Below are 22507 nucleotides of genomic sequence, written 5' to 3'. Positions count from 1 at the left end.
AGGATAGGATAGCGGATAGGATAGGATGGAGTATACGATAGAATTGAGGATAGGATAGGGTTGAGGATAGGATAGGATCGAGGATAGGAGAAGATAGAGGATAGGATAGGATAGAGGATGCGATACGATAGAGGATAGGATAGGATAGAGGATAGGATAGGATATAGGATAGGATAGGGTAGAGGATAGGATAGGATAGAGGATAGGATAGGATAGAGGATTGAATAGGATAGAGGATAGGATAGGATAGAGGATAGGATAGGATAGAGGATACGATATTAAAGAGGATACGATATTATAGAGGATATGATAGGATAGAGGATAGGATAGGATAGAGGATAGGATAGGATAGGATACAGGATAGGATAGGATAGAGGATAGGATAGGACAGAGGATTGGATAGGATCGAGGATGCGATAGGATAGAGGATAGGATACTACAGAGGATAGGATAGGATACAGGATACGATATTATAGAGGATACGATATTATAGAGGATAGGATAGGATAGAGGATAGGATAGGATAGAGGATAAGATAGGATAGAGGATAGGATAGGAAAGAGGACAGGATAGGATACAGGATACGATATTATAGAGGATAGGATAGGACACAGGATAGGATAGGATAGAGGGTAGGATAGGATAGAAGATCGCATAGGATAGAGGATAGGATAGTATAGAGGATAGGATAGGATACAGGATAGCATAGGATAGAGGATAGGATAGGATAGAGGATAGGATAGAGGATAGGATAGGATAGAGGATAGGATATTATAGAGGATAGGATAGGATAGAGGATAACATAGGGGATTGGATAGCATAGAGGATAGGAGACGATAGAGGATAGGATAGGATAGAGGATCGGATAGGATAGAGGATAGGATAGGATAGAGGATAGGATAGGATTGATGATAGGATAGGAAAGAGGAAAGGATAGGATACATTATACGATATTATAGAGGATACGATATTATAGAGGATACGATAGGATAGAGGATAGGATAGGATAGAGGATAGGATAGGATAGAGGATAGGATTGGATAGAGGATAGGATAGGATAGAGGATTGGATAGGATAGAGGATAGGATGGGATAGACGATAGGATAGGATATAGTATAGGATAGGAAAGAGGACAGGATAGGATACAGGATACGATATTATAGAGGATACGATATTATAGAGGATAGGATAGGATAGAGGATAGGATAGGATATAGGATAGGATAGGATAGAGGATAGGATAGGATAGAGGATAGGATAGGATAGAGGATAGGATAGGATAGAGGATTGGATAGGATAGAGGATGCGGTAGGATAGAGGATAGGATAGGATTGAGGATAGGATAGGACAGAGGATAAGATAGGATACAGGATACGATATTATAGAGGATAGGATAGGATAGAGGATATCATAGGGGATTGGATAGGATAGAGGATAGGATAGGATTGATGATAGGATAGGAAAGAGGACAGCATAGGATACAGGATACGATATTATAGAGGATACGATATTATAGAGGATACGATATTATAGAGGATAGGATAGGATAGAGGATAGGATAGGATATAGGATAGGATAGGATAGAGGATAGCATAGGATAGAGGATAGGATAGGACAGAGGATAAGATAGGATACAGGATACGATATTATAGAGGATAGGATAGGATAGAGGATAGGATAGGAAAGAAGATAGGGTAGGATAGAGGATAGGATAGGATAGAGGATTGGATAGGAAAGAGGACAGGATAGGATACAGGATACGATATTATAGAGGATACGATATTATAGAGGATACGATATTACAGAGGATACGATATTATAGAGGATATGATAGGATATAGGATAGGATAGGATAGAGGATAGGATAGGATAGAGGATAGGATAGGATAAAGGATAGGGTAGGATAGAGGATAGGATAGGATAGAGTATAGGATAGGATAGAGGATAGGATAGGATAGAGGATAGGATAGGATAGAGGATATGATAGGATAGAGGATAGGGTAGGCTAGAGGATAGGATAGGATAGAGGATAGGATATGATAGAGGATAGGATAGAGGATAGGATAGGAAAGAGGACAGGATAGGATACAGGATACGATATTATGGAGGATACGATATTATAGAGGATACGATATTATAGAGGATACGATATTATAGAGGTTATGATAGGATATAGGATAGGATAGGATAGAGGATATGATAGGATAGACGATAGGATAGGATAGAGGATAGGATAGGATTGAGGATAGGATAGGACAGAGGATAAGATAGGATACAGGATACGATATTATAGAGGATAGGATAGGATAGAGGATAGGATAGGAAAGAAGATAGGATAGGGTAGAGGATAGGATAGGATAGAGGATTGGATAGGATAGAGGATGCGGTAGGATAGAGGATAGGATAGGATTGAGGATAGGATAGGACAGAGGATAAGATAGAATACAGGATACGATATTATAGAGGATCGGATAGGATAGAGGATAACATAGGGGATTGGATAGGATAGAGGATAGGATAGGATTGATGATAGGATAGGAAAGAGGACAGGATAGGATACAGGATACGATATTATAGAGGATACGATATTATAGAGGATACGATAGTATAGAGGATAGGATAGGATAGAGGATAGGATAGGATAGAGGATAGGATAGGATACAGGATAGGATAGGATAGAGGATAGGATAGGACAGAGGATTGGATAGGATCGAGGATGCGATAGGATAGAGGATAGGATACTACAGAGGATAGGATAGGATACAGGATACGATATTATAGAGGATACGATATTATAGAGGATAGGATAGGATAGAGGATAGGATAGGATAGAGGATAAGACAGGATATAGTTTAGGATAGGAAAGAGGACAGGATAGGATACAGGATACGATATTATAGAGGATACGATATTATAGAGGATAGGATAGGATAGAGGATAGGATAGGATATAGGATAGGATAGGATAGAGGATAGGATAGGATAGAGGATAGGATAGGACAGAGGATAAGATAGGATACAGGATACGATATTATAGAGGATAGGATAGGATAGAAGATAGGATAGGAAAGAAGATAGGGTAGGATAGAGGATAGGATAGGATAGAGGATTGGATAGGAAAGAGGACAGGATAGGATAGAGGATACGATATTATAGAGGATACGATATTACAGAGGATACGATATTATAGAGGATATGATAGGATATAGGATAGGATAGGATAGAGGATAGGATAGGATAGAGGATAGGATAGGATAAAGGATAGGGTAGGATAGAGGATAGGATAGGATAGAGTATAGGATAGGATAGAGGATAGGATAGGATAGAGGATGCGGTAGGATAGAGGATAGGATAGGATTGAGGATAGGATAGGACAGAGGATAAGATAGGATACAGGATACGATATTATAGAGGATAGGATAGGATAGAGGATAACATAGGGGATTGGATAGGATAGAGGATAGGATGGGATTGATGATAGGATAGGAAAGAGGACAGGATAGGATACAGGATACGATATTATAGAGGATATGATAGGATAGAGGATAGGATAGGATAGAGGATAGGATAGGATAGGATACAGGATAGGATAGGATAGAGGATAGGATAGGATAGAGGATAGGATAGGATAGAGGATAGGATAGGATAGAGGATAGGATACTACAGAGGATAGGATAGGATACAGGATACGATATTATAGAGGATACGATATTATAGAGGATACGATATTATAGAGGATAGGATAGGATAGAGGATAGGATAGGATAGAGGATAAGATAGGATAGAGGATAGGATAGGAAAGAGGACAGGATAGGATACAGGATACGATATTATAGAGGATAGGATAGGACAGAGGATAGGATAGGATAGAGGGTAGGATAGGATAGAAGATCGGATAGGATAGAGGATTGAATAGGATAGAGGATAGGATAGGATAGAGGATAGGATAGGATAGAGGATACGATATTATAGAGGATACGATATTATAGAGGATATGATAGGATAGAGGATAGGATAGGATAGAGGATAGGATAGGATACAGGATAGGATAGGATAGAGGATAGGATAGGATAAAGGATAGGATAGGATAGAGGATAGGATAGGATAGAGTATAGGATAGGATAGAGGATAGGATAGGATAGAGGATAGGATAGGATAGAGGATTGAATAGGATAGAGGATAGGATAGGATAGAGGATAGGATAGGATAGAGGATACGATATTATAGAGGATACGATATTATAGAGGATAGGATAGGATAGAGGATAGGATAGGATAGAGGATAAGATAGGATAGAGGATACGATATTATAGAGGATACGATATTATAGAGGATATGATAGGATAGAGGATAGGATAGGATAGAGGATAGGATAGGATACAGGATAGGATAGGATAGAGGATAGGATAGGATAAACGATAGGATAGGATAGAGGATAGGATAGGATAGAGTATAGGATAGGATAGAGGATAGGATAGGATAGAGGATAGGATAGGACAGATGATAGGATAGGATATAGGATAGGATAGGATAGAGGATGGGATAGGATGGAGCATAGGATAGGATAGAGGATAGGATAGGATAGACGATAGGATAGGATAGAGGATAGGATACGATAGAGGATAGGATAGAGGATAGGATAGAGTATTGGATAGGATAGAGGATATTATAGGATAGAGGATAGGATAGGATAGCGGATAGGATAGGATGGAGTATACGATAGAATTGAGGATAGGATAGGGTTGAGGATAGGATAGGATCGAGGATAGGAGAAGATAGAGGATAGGATAGGATAGAGGATGCGATACGATAGAGGATAGGATAGGATAGAGGATTGAATAGGATAGAGGATAGGATAGGATAGAGGATAGGATAGGATAGAGGATACGATATTATAGAGGATACGATATTATAGAGGATATGATAGGATAGAGGATAGGATAGGATAGAGGATAGGATAGGATAGGATACAGGATAGGATAGGATAGAGGATAGGATAGGACAGAGGATTGGATAGGATCGAGGATGCGATAGGATAGAGGATAGGATACTACAGAGGATAGGATAGGATACAGGATACGATATTATAGAGGATACGATATTATAGAGGATAGGATAGGATAGAGGATAGGATAGGATAGAGGATAAGACAGGATATAGTTTAGGATAGGAAAGAGGACAGGATAGGATACAGGATACGATATTATAGAGGATACGATATTATAGAGGATAGGATAGGATAGAGGATAGGATAGGATATAGGATAGGATAGGATAGAGGATAGGATAGGATAGAGGATAGGATAGGACAGAGGATAAGATAGGATACAGGATACGATATTATAGAGGATAGGATAGGATAGAAGATAGGATAGGAAAGAAGATAGGGTAGGATAGAGGATAGGATAGGATAGAGGATTGGATAGGAAAGAGGACAGGATAGGATAGAGGATACGATATTATAGAGGATACGATATTACAGAGGATACGATATTATAGAGGATATGATAGGATATAGGATAGGATAGGATAGAGGATAGGATAGGATAGAGGATAGGATAGGATAAAGGATAGGGTAGGATAGAGGATAGGATAGGATAGAGTATAGGATAGGATAGAGGATAGGATAGGATAGAGGATGCGGTAGGATAGAGGATAGGATAGGATTGAGGATAGGATAGGACAGAGGATAAGATAGGATACAGGATACGATATTATAGAGGATAGGATAGGATAGAGGATAACATAGGGGATTGGATAGGATAGAGGATAGGATGGGATTGATGATAGGATAGGAAAGAGGACAGGATAGGATACAGGATACGATATTATAGAGGATATGATAGGATAGAGGATAGGATAGGATAGAGGATAGGATAGGATAGGATACAGGATAGGATAGGATAGAGGATAGGATAGGATAGAGGATAGGATAGGATAGAGGATAGGATAGGATAGAGGATAGGATACTACAGAGGATAGGATAGGATACAGGATACGATATTATAGAGGATACGATATTATAGAGGATACGATATTATAGAGGATAGGATAGGATAGAGGATAGGATAGGATAGAGGATAAGATAGGATAGAGGATAGGATAGGAAAGAGGACAGGATAGGATACAGGATACGATATTATAGAGGATATGATAGGACAGAGGATAGGATAGGATAGAGGGTAGGATAGGATAGAAGATCGGATAGGATAGAGGATTGAATAGGATAGAGGATAGGATAGGATAGAGGATAGGATAGGATAGAGGATACGATATTATAGAGGATACGATATTATAGAGGATATGATAGGATAGAGGATAGGATAGGATAGAGGATAGGATAGGATACAGGATAGGATAGGATAGAGGATAGGATAGGATAAAGGATAGGATAGGATAGAGGATAGGATAGGATAGAGTATAGGATAGGATAGAGGATAGGATAGGATAGAGGATAGGATAGGATAGAGGATTGAATAGGATAGAGGATAGGATAGGATAGAGGATAGGATAGGATAGAGGATACGATATTATAGAGGATACGATATTATAGAGGATAGGATAGGATAGAGGATAGGATAGGATAGAGGATAAGATAGGATAGAGGATACGATATTATAGAGGATACGATATTATAGAGGATATGATAGGATAGAGGATAGGATAGGATAGAGGATAGGATAGGATACAGGATAGGATAGGATAGAGGATAGGATAGGATAAAGGATAGGATAGGATAGAGGATAGGATAGGATAGAGTATAGGATAGGATAGAGGATAGGATAGGATAGAGGATAGGATAGGACAGATGATAGGATAGGATATAGGATAGGATAGGATAGAGGATGGGATAGGATGGAGCATAGGATAGGATAGAGGATAGGATAGGATAGACGATAGGATAGGATAGAGGATAGGATACGATAGAGGATAGGATAGAGGATAGGATAGAGTATTGGATAGGATAGAGGATATTATAGGATAGAGGATAGGATAGGATAGCGGATAGGATAGGATGGAGTATACGATAGAATTGAGGATAGGATAGGGTTGAGGATAGGATAGGATCGAGGATAGGAGAAGATAGAGGATAGGATAGGATAGAGGATGCGATACGATAGAGGATAGGATAGGATAGAGGATTGAATAGGATAGAGGATAGGATAGGATAGAGGATAGGATAGGATAGAGGATACGATATTATAGAGGATACGATATTATAGAGGATATGATAGGATAGAGGATAGGATAGGATAGAGGATAGGATAGGATAGGATACAGGATAGGATAGGATAGAGGATAGGATAGGACAGAGGATTGGATAGGATCGAGGATGCGATAGGATAGAGGATAGGATACTACAGAGGATAGGATAGGATACAAGATACGATATTATAGAGGATACGATATTATAGAGGATAGGATAGGATAGAGGATAGGATAGGATAGAGGATAAGATAGGATAGAGGATAGGATAGGAAAGAGGACAGGATAGGATACAGGATACGATATTATAGAGGATAGGATAGGACAGAGGATAGGATAGGATAGAGGGTAGGATAGGATAGAAGATCGGATAGGATAGAGGATAGGATAGTATAGAGGATAGGATAGGATACAGGATAGCATAGGATAGAGGATAGGATAGGATAGAGGATAGGATAGAGGATAGGATAGGATAGAGGATAGGATATTATAGAGGATAGGATAGGATAGAGGATAACATAGGGGATTGGATAGCATAGAGGATAGGAGACGATAGAGGATAGGATAGGATAGAGGATCGGATAGGATAGAGGATAGGATAGGATAGAGGATAGGATAGGATTGATGATAGGATAGGAAAGAGGACAGGGTAGGATACAGGATACGATATTATAGAGGATACGATATTATAGAGGATACGATATTATAGGGGATACGATAGGATAGAGGATAGGATAGGATAGAGGATAGGATAGGATAGAGGATAGGATAGGATAGAGGATAGGATAGGATAGAGGATTGGATAGGATAGAGGATAGGATGGGATAGACGATAGGATAGGATATAGTATAGGATAGGAAAGAGGACAGGATAGGATACAGGATACGATATTATAGAGGATACGATATTATAGAGGATAGGATAGGATAGAGGATAGGATAGGATATAGGATAGGATAGGATAGAGGATAGGATAGGATAGAGGATAGGATAGGATGGAGGATTCGATAGGACAGAGGGTAGGATAGGATAGAAGATCGGATAGGATAGAGGATAGGATAGGATGGAGCATAGGATAGGATAGAGGATAGGATAGGATAGAGGATAGGCTAGGATAGAGGATAGGATACGATAGAGGATAGGATAGAGGATAGGATAGAGTATTGGATAGGATAGAGGATATTATAGGATAGAGGATAGGATAGGATAGCGGATAGGATAGGATGGAGTATACGATAGAATTGAGGATAGGATAGGGTTGAGGATAGGATAGGATCGAGGATAGGAGAAGATAGAGGATAGGATAGGATAGAGGATGCGATACGATAGAGGATAGGATAGGATAGAGGATAGGATAGGATATAGGATAGGATAGGGTAGAGGATAGGATAGGATAGAGGATAGGATATGATAGAGGATTGAATAGGATAGAGGATAGGATAGGATAGATTATAGGATAGGATAGAGGATACGATATTATAGAGGATACGATATTATAGAGGATATGATAGGATAGAGGATAGGATAGGATAGAGGATAGGATAGGATAGGATACAGGATAGGATAGGATAGAGGATAGGATAGGACAGAGGATTGGATAGGATCGAGGATACGATAGGATAGAGGATAGGATACTACAGAGGATAGGATAGGATACAGGATACGATATTATAGAGGATACGATATTATAGAGGATAGGATAGGATAGAGGATAGGATAGGATAGAGGATAAGATAGGATAGAGGATAGGATAGGAAAGAGGACAGGATAGGATACAGGATACGATATTATAGAGGATAGGATAGGACAGAGGATAGGATAGGATAGAGGGTAGGATAGGATAGAAGATCGGATAGGATAGAGGATAGGATAGTATAGAGGATAGGATAGGATACAGGATAGCATAGGATAGAGGATAGGATAGGATAGAGGATAGGATAGAGGATAGGATAGGATAGAGGATAGGATATTATAGAGGATAGGATAGGATAGAGGATAACATAGGGGATTGGATAGCATAGAGGATAGGAGACGATAGAGGATAGGATAGGCTAGAGGATCGGATAGGATAGACGATAGGATAGGATATAGTATAGGATAGGAAAGAGGACAGGATAGGATACAGGATACGATATTATAGAGGATACGATATTATAGAGGATAGGATAGGATAGAGGATAGGATAGGATATAGGATAGGATAGGATAGAGGATAGGATAGGATAGAGGATAGGATAGGATAGAGGATAGGATAGGATAGAGGATTGGATAGGATAGAGGATGCGGTAGGATAGAGGATGGGATAGGATTGAGGATAGGATAGGACAGAGGATAAGATAGGATACAGGATACGATATTATAGAGGATAGGATAGGATAGAGGATATCATAGGGGATTGGATAGGATAGAGGATAGGATAGGATTGATGATAGGATAGGAAAGAGGACAGGATAGGATACAGGATACGATATTATAGAGGATACGATATTATAGAGGATACGATAGTATAGAGGATAGGATAGGATAGAGGATAGGATAGGATAGAGGATAGGATAGGATAGAGGATAGGATAGGATAGAGGATTGGATAGGAGAGAGGATAGGATGGGATAGACGATAGGATAGGATATAGTATAGGATAGGAAAGAGGACAGGATAGGATACAGGATACGATATTATAGAGGATACGATATTATAGAGGATAGGATAGGATAGAGGATAGGATAGGATATAGGATAGGATAGGATAGAGGATAGGATAGGATAGAGGATAGGATAGGACAGAGGATAAGATAGGATAGAGGATAGGATAGGATAGATGATAGGATAGGATATAGGATAGGATAGGATAGAGGATGGGATAGGATGGAGCATAGGATAGGATAGAGGATAGGATAGGATAGAGGATAGGATACGATAGAGGATAGGATAGAGGATAGGATAGAGTATTGGATAGGATAGAGGATATTATAGGATAGAGGATAGGATAGGATAGCGGATAGGATAGGATTGAGTATACGATAGAATTGAGGATAGGATAGGGTTGAGGATAGGATAGGATCGAGGACAGGAGAAGATAGAGGATAGGATAGGATAGATGATAGGATAGGATATAGGATAGGATAGGATAGAGGATGGGATAGGATGGAGCATAGGATAGGATAGAGGATAGGATAGGATAGAGGATAGGATACGATAGAGGATAGGATAGAGGATAGGATAGAGTATTGGATAGGATAGAGGATAGGATAGGATAGAGGATAAGATAGGATAGAGGATACGATATTATAGAGGATACGATATTATAGAGGATATGATAGGATAGAGGATAGGATAGGATAGAGGATAGGATAGGATACAGGATAGGATAGGATAGAGGATAGGATAGGATAAAGGATAGGATAGGATAGAGGATAGGATAGGATAGAGTATAGGATAGGATAGAGGATAGGATAGGATAGAGGATAGGATAGGACAGATGATAGGATAGGATATAGGATAGGATAGGATAGAGGATGGGATAGGATGGAGCATAGGATAGGATAGAGGATAGGATAGGATAGAGGATAGGATAGGATAGAGGATAGGATACGATAGAGGATAGGATAGAGGATAGGATAGAGTATTGGATAGGATAGAGGATATTATAGGATAGAGGATAGGATAGGATAGCGGATAGGATAGGATGGAGTATACGATAGAATTGAGGATAGGATAGGGTTGAGGATAGGATAGGATCGAGGATAGGAGAAGATAGAGGATAGGATAGGATAGAGGATGCGATACGATAGAGGATAGGATAGGATAGAGGATTGAATAGGATAGAGGATAGGATAGGATAGAGTATAGGATAGGATAGGATACAGGATAGGATAGGATAGAGGATAGGATAGGACAGAGGATTGGATAGGATCGAGGATGCGATAGGATAGAGGATAGGATACTACAGAGGACAGGATAGGATACAGGATACGATATTATAGAGGATAGGATAGGACAGAGGATAGGATAGGATAGAGGGTAGGATAGGATAGAAGATCGGATAGGATAGAGGATAGGATAGTATAGAGGATAGGATAGGATACAGGATAGCATAGGATAGAGGATAGGATAGGATAGAGGATAGGATAGAGGATAGGATAGGATAGAGTATAGGATATTATAGAGGATAGGATAGGATAGAGGATAACATAGGGGATTGGATAGCATAGAGGATAGGAGACGATAGAGGATAGGATAGGATAGAGGATCGGATAGGATAGAGGATAGGATAGGATAGAGGATAGGATAGGATTGATGATAGGATAGGAAAGAGGACAGGGTAGGATACAGGATACGATATTATAGAGGATACGATATTATAGAGGATACGATAGGATAGAGGATAGGATAGGATAGAGGATAGGATAGGATAGAGGATAGGATAGGATAGAGGATAGGATAGGATAGAGGATTGGATAGGATAGAGGATAGGATGGGATAGACGATAGGATAGGATATAGTATAGGATAGGAAAGAGGACAGGATAGGATACAGGATACGATATTATAGAGGATACGATATTATAGAGGATAGGATAGGATAGAGGATAGGATAGGATATAGGATAGGATAGGATAGAGGATAGGATAGGATAGAGGATAGGATAGGATAGAGGATAGGATAGGATAGAGGATTCGATAGGACAGAGGGTAGGATAGGATAGAAGATCGGATAGGATAGAGGATAGGATAGGATGGAGCATAGGATAGGATAGAGGATAGGATAGGATAGAGGATAGGCTAGGATAGAGGATAGGATACGATAGAGGATAGGATAGAGGATAGGATAGAGTATTGGATAGGATAGAGGATATTATAGGATAGAGGATAGGATAGGATAGCGGATAGGATAGGATGGAGTATACGATAGAATTGAGGATAGGATAGGGTTGAGGATAGGATAGGATCGAGGATAGGAGAAGATAGAGGATAGGATAGGATAGAGGATGCGATACGATAGAGGATAGGATAGGATAGAGGATAGGATATGATAGAGGATTGAATAGGATAGAGGATAGGATAGGATAGATTATAGGATAGGATAGAGGATACGATATTATAGAGGATACGATATTATAGAGGATATGATAGGATAGAGGATAGGATAGGATAGAGGATAGGATAGGATAGGATACAGGATAGCATAGGATAGAGGATAGGATAGGACAGAGGATTGGATAGGATCGAGGATACGATAGGATAGAGGATAGGATACTAAAGAGGATAGGATAGGATACAGGATACGATATTATAGAGGATACGATATTATAGAGGATAGGATAGGATAGAGGATAGGATAGGATAGAGGATAAGATAGGATAGAGGATAGGATAGGAAAGAGGACAGGATAGGATACAGGATACGATATTATAGAGGATAGGATAGGACAGAGGATAGGATAGGATAGAGGGTAGGATAGGATAGAAGATCGGATAGGATAGAGGATAGGATAGTATAGAGGATAGGATAGGATACAGGATAGCATAGGATAGAGGATAGGATAGGATAGAGGATAGGATAGAGGATAGGATAGAGGATAGGATAGGATAGAGGATAGGATATTATAGAGGATAGGATAGGATAGAGGATAACATAGGGGATTGGATAGCATAGAGGATAGGAGACGATAGAGGATAGGATAGGATAGAGGATCGGATAGGATAGAGGATAGGATAGGATAGAGGATAGGATAGGATTGATGATAGGATAGGAAAGAGGACAGGATAGGATACAGGATACGATATTATAGAGGATACGATATTATAGAGGATACGATATTATAGAGGATACGATAGGATAGAGGATAGGATAGGATAGAGGATAGGATAGGATAGAGGATAGGATAGGATAGAGGATAGGATAGGATAGAGGATTGGATAGGATAGAGGATAGGATGGGGTAGACGATAGGATAGGATATAGTATAGGATAGGAAAGAGGACAGGATAGGATACAGGATACGATATTATAGAGGATACGATATTATAGAGGATAGGATAGGATAGAGGATAGGATAGGATATAGGATAGGATAGGATAGAGGATAGGATAGGATAGAGGATAGGATAGGATAGAGGATAGGATAGGATAGAGGATTGGATAGGATAGAGGATGCGGTAGGATAGAGGATAGGATAGGATTGAGGATAGGATAGGACAGAGGATAAGATAGGATACAGGATACGATATTATAGAGGATAGGATAGGATAGAGGATATCATAGGGGATTGGATAGGATAGAGGATAGGATAGGATTGATGATAGGATAGGAAAGAGGACAGGATAGGATACAGGATACGATATTATAGAGGATACGATATTATAGAGGATACGATAGTATAGAGGATAGGATAGGATAGAGGATAGGATAGGATAGAGGATAGGATAGGATAGAGGATAGGATAGGATAGAGGATTGGATAGGAGAGAGGATAGGATGGGATAGACGATAGGATAGGATATAGTATAGGATAGGAAAGAGGACAGGATAGGATACAGGATACGATATTATAGAGGATACGATATTATAGAGGATAGGATAGGATAGAGGATAGGATAGGATATAGGATAGGATAGGATAGAGGATAGGATAGGATAGAGGATAGGATAGGATAAAGGATAGGATAGGATAGAGGATAGGATAGGATAGAGGATGGGATAGGATAGAGGATAGGATAGGATAGAGGATAGGATACGATAGAGGATAGGATAGAGGATAGGATAAAGTATTGGATAGGATAGAGGATATTATAGGATAGAGGATAGGATAGGATAGCGGATAGGATAGGATGGAGTATACGATAGAATTGAGGATAGGATAGGGTTGAGGATAGGATAGGATCGACGATAGGAGAAGATAGAGGATAGGATAGGATAGAGGATGCGATACGATAGAGGATAGGATAGGATAGAGGATAGGATAGGATATAGGATAGGATAGGGTAGAGGATAGGATAGGATAGAGGATAGGATAGGATAGAGGATTGAATAGGATAGAGGATAGGATAGGATAGAGGATAGGATAGGATAGAGGATACGATATTAAAGAGGATACGATATTATAGAGGATATGATAGGATAGAGGATAGGATAGGATAGAGGATAGGATAGGATAGGATACAGGATAGGATAGGATAGAGGATAGGATAGGACAGAGGATTGGATAGGATCGAGGATGCGATAGGATAGGATAGGATACAGGATAGGATAGGATAGAGGATAGGATAGGACAGAGGATTGGATAGGATCGAGGATGCGATAGGATAGAGGATAGGATACTACAGAGGATAGGATAGGATACAGGATACGATATTATAGAGGATACGATATTATAGAGGATAGGATAGGATAGAGGATAGGATAGGATAGAGGATAAGATAGGATAGAGGATAGGATAGGAAAGAGGACAGGATAGGATACAGGATACGATATTATAGAGGATAGGATAATACAGAGGACAGGATAGGATAGAGGGTAGGATAGAATAGAAGATCGGATAGGATAGAGGATAGGATAGTATAGAGGATAGGATAGGATACAGGATAGCATAGGATAGAGGATAGGATAGGATAGAGGATAGGATAGAGGATAGGATAGGATAGGGGATAGGATATTATAGAGGATAGGATAGGATAGAGGATAACATAGGGGATTGGATAGCATAGAGGATAGGAGACGATAGAGGATAGGATAGGATAGAGGATCGGATAGGATAGAGGATAGGATAGGATAGAGGATAGGATAGGATTGATGATAGGATAGGAAAGAGGACAGGATAGGATACATTATACGATATTATAGAGGATACGATATTATAGAGGATACGATAGGATAGAGGATAGGATAGGATAGAGGATAGGATAGGATAGAGGATAGGATAGGATAGAGGATAGGATAGGATAGAGGATTGGATAGGATAGAGGATAGGATGGGATAGACGATAGGATAGGATATAGTATAGGATAGGAAAGAGGACAGGATAGGATACAGGATACGATATTATAGAGGATACGATATTATAGAGGATAGGATAGGATAGAGGATAGGATAGGATATAGGATAGGATAGGATAGAGGATAGGATAGGATAGAGGATAGGATAGGATAGAGGATAGGATAGGATAGAGGATTGGATAGGATAGAGGATGCGGTAGGATAGAGGATAGGATAGGATTGAGGATAGGATAGGACAGAGGATAAGATAGGATACAGGATACGATATTATAGAGGATAGGATAGGATATAGGATATCATAGGGGATTGGATAGGATAGAGGATAGGATAGGATTGATGATAGGATAGGAAAGAGGACAGCATAGGATACAGGATACGATATTATAGAGGATAGGATAGGATAGAGGATAACATAGGGGATTGGATAGGATAGAGGATAGGATAGGATTGATGATAGGATAGGAAAGAGGACAGGATAGGATACAGGATACGATATTATAGAGGATACGATATTATAGAGGATACGATAGTATAGAGGATAGGATAGGATAGAGGATAGGATAGGATAGAGGATAGGATAGGATAGAGGATAGGATAGGATAGAGGATAGGATAGGATAGAGGATAGGATAGGATAGAGGATAGGATAGGATAGAGGATAGGATAGGATAGAGCAGGATAGGATAGAGGATAGGATAGGATAGAGCAGGATAGGATAGAGGATAGGATAGAGAATAGGATAGAGGATAGGATAGAGGATTGGATAGTATAGAGGATATTATAGGATAGAGGATAGGATAGGATAGCGGATAGGATAGGATGGAGTATAGGATAGAATTGAGGATAGGATAGGATAGAGGATATTATAGGATAGGATGGAGGATAGGATAGGATAGAGGATAAGATAGGATAGAGGATAGGATAGGATAGAGGATAGGATAGGATAGATGATATTATAGGATAGATTAGAGGATAGGATGGAGGATAGGATAGGATAGAGGATAAGATAGGATAGAGGATAGGATAGGATAGAGGATAGGATAGGATAGAGGATTGTATAGGATAGAGGATGCGATAGGATAGAGGATAGGATAGGATAGAGGATAGGATAGGATAGAGGATAGGATAGGATGGAGGATAGGATAGGATAGGATAGAGGATAGGATAGGATAGAGGATAACATAGGGGATTGGATAGGATAGAGGATAGGAGACGATAGAGGACTGGATAGGTTTGATGATAGGATAGGAAAGAGGACAGGATAGGATACAGGATACGATATTATAGAGGATAGGATAGGATAAAGGATAGGATAGGATAGAGGATAGAATAGGATAGAGTATAGGATAGGATAGAGGATAGGATAGGATAGAGGATAGGATAGGATAGAGGATAGGATAGGATAGAGGATGGGATAGGATGGAGGATAGGATAGGATAGAGGATAGGATAAGATAGAGGATTGAATAGGATAGAGGATAGGATAGGATAGAGGATAGGATAGGATAGAGCATTGGATAGTATAGGATAGGATAGGATAGAGGATAGGATAGGATAGAGGATAGGATAGGATAGAGGATAGGATAGGATAGAGGATAGGATAGGATAGAGGATAGGATAGGATAGACGATATTATAGGAAAGAGGATAGGATATGATAGAGGATACGATATTATAGAGGATAGGATAGGATAGAGGATAGGATAGGATAGAGGATAGCATAGGATAGAGGATAGGATAGGATAGATGATAGGATAGGATAGAGGATAGGATAGGATAGAGGATAGGATAGGATAGAGGATAGGATACGATAGAGGATAGGATAGTTGATAGGATAGAGTATTGGATAGGATAGAGGATATTATAGGATAGATGATAGGATAGGATAGCGGATAGGATAGGATTGATGATAGGATAGGAAAGAGGACAGGATAGGATAGAGGATAGGATAGGATAGAGGATAGGATAGGATGGAGGATAGGATAGGATAGAGGATAGGATAGGATAGAGGATATGATAGGATAGAGGATAGGATAGGATAGAGGATAGGATAGGATAGATGATATTATAGGAAAGAGGATAGGATATGATAGAGGATAACATAGGGGATTGGATAGGATAGAGGATAGGATAGGATTGATGATAGGATAGGAAAGAGGACAGGATAGGATACAGAATACGATATTATAGAGGATAGGATAGGATAAAGGATAGGATAGGATAGAAGATAGAATAGGATAGAGTATAGGATAGGATAGAGGATAGGATAGGATAGAGGATAGGATAGGATAGAGGATAGGATAGGATAGAGGATAGGATAGGATAGAGGATAGGATAGGATAGAGGATAGGATAGGATAGAGGATAGGATACGATAGAGGATAGGATAGAGGATAGGATAGAGTATTGGATAGGATAGAGGATATTATAGGATAGAGGATAGGATAGGATAGCGGATAGGATAGGATGGAGTATACGATAGAATTGAGGATAGGATAGGGTTGAGGATAGGATAGGATCGAGGATAGGAGAAGATAGAGGATAGGATAGGATAGAGGATGCGATACGATAGAGGATAGGATAGGATAGAGGATAGGATAGGATATAGGATAGGATAGGGTAGAGGATAGGATAGGATAGAGGATAGGATAGGATAGAGGATTGAATAGGATAGAGGATAGGATAGGATAGAGGATAGGATAGGATAGAGGATACGATATTATAGAGGATACGATATTATAGAGGATATGATAGGATAGAGGATAGGATAGGATAGAGGATAGGATAGGATAGGATACAGGATAGGATAGGATAGAGGATAGGATAGGACAGAGGATTGGATAGGATCGAGGATGCGATAGGATAGAGGATAGGATACTACAGAGGATAGGATAGGATACAGGATACGATATTATAGAGGATACGATATTATAGAGGATAGGATAGGATAGAGGATAGGATAGGATAGAGGATAAGATAGGATATAGTATAGGATAGGAAAGAGGACAGGATAGGATACAGGATACGATATTATAGAGGATACGATATTATAGAGGATAGGATAGGATAGAGGATAGGATAGGATATAGGATAGGATAGGATAGAGGATAGGATAGGATAGAGGATAGGATAGGACAGAGGATAAGATAGGATACAGGATACGATATTATAGAGGATAGGATAGGATAGAAGATAGGGTAGGAAAGAAGATAGGGTAGGATAGAGGATAGGATAGGATAGAGGATTGGATAGGAAAGAGGACAGGATAGGATACAGGATACGATATTATAGAGGATACGATATTATAGAGGATACGATATTACAGAGGATACGATATTATAGAGGATATGATAGGATATAGGATAGGATAGGATAGAGGATAGGATAGGATAGAGGATAGGATAGGATAAAGGATAGGGTAGGATAGAGGATAGGATAGGATAGAGTATAGGATAGGATAGAGGATAGGATAGGATAGAGGATGCGGTAGGATAGAGGATAGGATAGGATTGAGGATAGGATAGGACAGAGGATAAGATAGGATACAGGATACGATATTATAGAGGATAGGATAGGATAGAGGATAACATAGGGGATTGGATAGGATAGAGGATAGGATAGGATTGATCATAGGATAGGAAAGAGGACAGGATAGGATACAGGATACGATATTATAGAGGATACGATATTATAGAGGATACGATAGTATAGAGGATAGGATAGGATAGAGGATAGGATAGGATAGAGGATAGGATAGGATAGAGGATAGGATAGGATAGAGGATAGGATAGAGGATAGGATAGGATAGAGGATAGGATAGGATAGAGCAGGATAGGATAGAGGATAGGATAGGATAGAGCAGGATAGGATAGAGGATAGGATCGAGGATAGGATAGAGGATAGAATAGAGTATTGGATAGTATAGAGGATATTATAGGATAGAGGATAGGATAGGATAGCGGATAGGATAGGATGGAGTATAGGATAGAATTGAGGATAGGATAGGATAGAGGATATTATAGGATAGACTAGAGGATAGGATGGAGGATAGAATAGGATAGAGGATAAGATAGGATAGAGGATAGGATAGGATAGAGGATAGGATAGGATAGAGGATATTATAGGATAGATTAGAGGATAGGATGGAGGATAGGATAGGATAGAGGATAGGATAGGATAGAGGATAGGATAGGATAGAGGATTGTGTAGGATAGAGGATGCGATAGGATAGAGGATAGGATAGGATAGAGGATAGGATAGGATAGAGGAAAGGATAGGATGGAGGATAGGATAGGATAGGATAGAGGATAGGATAGGATAGAGGATAACATAGGGGATTGGATAGGATAGCGGATAGGAGACGATAGAGGACTGGATAGGTTTGATGATAGGATAGGAAAGAGGACAGGATAGGATACAGGATACGATATTATAGAGGATAGGATAGGATAAAGGATAGGATAGGATAGAGGATAGAATAGGATAGAGTATAGGATAGGATAGAGGATAGGATAGGATAGAGGATAGGATAGGATAGAGGATAGGATAGGATAGAGGATGGGATAGGATGGAGGATAGGATAGGATAGAGGATAGGATAGGATAGAGGATAGGATAAGATAGAGGATTGAATAGGATAGAGGATAGGATAGGATAGAGGATAGGATAGGATAGAGCATAGGATAGGATATAGGATAGGATAGGATAGAGGATAGGATAGGATAGAGGAGAGGATAGGATAGAGGATTGGATAGGATAGAGGATAGGATAGGATAGAGGATAGGATAGGATAGAGGATATGATAGGATAGAGGATAGGATAGGATAGAGGATAGGATAGGATAGACGATATTATAGGAAAGAGGATAGGATATGATAGAGGATACGATATTATAGAGGATAGGATAGGATAGAGGATAGGATAGGATAGAGGATAGGATAGGAAAGAGGACAGGATAGGATAGAGGATAGGATAGGATAGAGGATAGGATAGGATGGAGGATAGGATAGGATAGAGGATAGGATAGGATAGAGGATATGATAGGATAGAGGATAGGATAGGATAGAGGATAGGATAGGATAGATGATATTATAGGAAAGAGGATAGGATATGATAGAGGATAACATAGGGGATTGGATAGGATAGAGGATAGGATAGGATTGATGATAGGATAGGAAAGAGGACAGGATAGGATACAGGATACGATATTATAGAGGATAGGATAGGATAAAGGATAGGATAGGATAGAAGATAGAGTAGGATAGAGTATAGGATAGGATAGAGGATAGGATAGGATAGAGGATAGGATAGGATAGAGGATAGGATAGGATAGAGGATAGGATAGGATAGAGGATAGGATAGGATAGAGCAGGATAGGATAGAGGATAGGATAGAGGATAGGATAGAGGATTGGATAGTATAGAGGATATTATAGGATAGAGGATAGGATAGGATAGCGGATAGGATAGGATGGAGTATAGGATAGAATTGAGGATAGGATAGGATAGAGGATATTATAGGATAGACTAGAGGATAGGATGGAGGATAGGATAGGATAGAGGATAAGATAGGATAGAGGATAGGATAGGATAGAGGATAGGATAGGATAGAGGATAGGATAAGATAGAGGATTGAATAGGATAGAGGATAGGATAGGATAGAGGATATGACAGGATAGAGGATAGGATAGGGTAGAGGATAGGATAGGATAGACGATATTATAGGAAAGAGGATAGGATAGGATAGAGGATAGCATAGGATAGAGGATAGGATAGGATAGAGGATAGGATAGGATAGAGGATAGGATAGGATAGAGGATAGGATAGGATAGAGGATAGGATACGATAGAGGATAGGATAGTTGATAGGATAGAGTATTGGATAGGATAGAGGATATTATAGGATAGATGATAGGATAGGATAGCGGATAGGATAGGATTGATGATAGGATAGGAAAGAGGACAGGATAGGATAGAGGATAGAATAGGATAGAGGATAGGATAGGATGGAGGATAGGATAGGATAGAGGATAGGATAGGATAGAGGATATGATAGGATAGAGGATAGGATAGGATAGAGGATAGGATAGGATAGATGATATTATAGGAAAGAGGATAGGATATGATAGAGGATAACATAGGGGATTGGATAGGATAGAGGATGGGATAGGATTGATGATAGGATACGAAAGAGGACAGGATAGGATACAGGATACGATATTATAGAGGATAGGATAGGATAAAGGATAGGATAGGATAGAAGATAGAATAGGATAGAGTATAGGATAGGATAGAGGATAGGATAGGATAGAGGATAGGATAGGATATAGGATAGGATAGGATAGAGGATAGGATAGGATAGAGGATGGGATAGGATGAAGGATAGGATAGGATAGAGGATAGGATAGGATAGAGGATAGGATAGGATAGAGGATAGGATACGATAGAGGTTAGGATAGAGGATAGGATAGGATAGAGGATATGATAGGATAGAGGATAGGATAGGATAGGATAGAGGATAGGATAGGATAGACGATATTATAGGAAAGAGGATAGGATATGATAGAGGATACGATATTATAGAGGATAGGATAGGATAGAGGATAGGATAGGATAGAGGATAGCATAGGATAGAGGATAGGATAGGATAGAGGATAGGATAGGATAGAGGATAGGATAGGATAGAGGATAGGATAGGATAGAGGATAGGATACGATAGAGGATAGGATAGTTGATAGGATAGAGTATTGGATAGGATAGAGGATATTATAGGATAGATGATAGGATAGGATAGCGGATAGGATAGGATTGATGATAGGATAGGAAAGAGGACAGGATAGGATAGAGGATAGGATAGGATAGAGGATAGGATAGGATGGAGGATAGGATAGGATAGAGGATAGGATAGGATAGAGGATATGATAGGATAGAGGATAGGATAGGATAGAGGATAGGATAGGATAGATGATATTATAGGAAAGAGGATAGGATATGATAGAGGATAACATAGGGGATTGGATAGGATAGAGGATAGGATAGGATTGATGATAGGATAGGAAAGAGGACAGGATAGGATACAGGATACGATATTATAGAGGATAGGATAGGATAAAGGATAGGATAGGATAGAAGATAGAATAGGATAGAGTATAGGATAGGATAGAAGATCGGATAGGATAGAGGATAGGATAGTATAGAGGATAGGATAGGATAGAGGATAGGATAGGATAGAGGATAGGATAGGATAGAGGATAGGATAGAGGATAGGATAGGATAGAGGATAGGATATTATAGAGGATAGGATAGGATAGAGGATAACATAGGGGATT

Source organism: Halictus rubicundus, unplaced genomic scaffold, assembly GCF_050948215.1.
Source record: "Halictus rubicundus isolate RS-2024b unplaced genomic scaffold, iyHalRubi1_principal scaffold0038, whole genome shotgun sequence".
In the NCBI taxonomy this organism is placed as follows: Eukaryota; Metazoa; Arthropoda; class Insecta; order Hymenoptera; family Halictidae; genus Halictus; species Halictus rubicundus.
Note: the sequence above shows the minus strand (reverse complement) of the source record.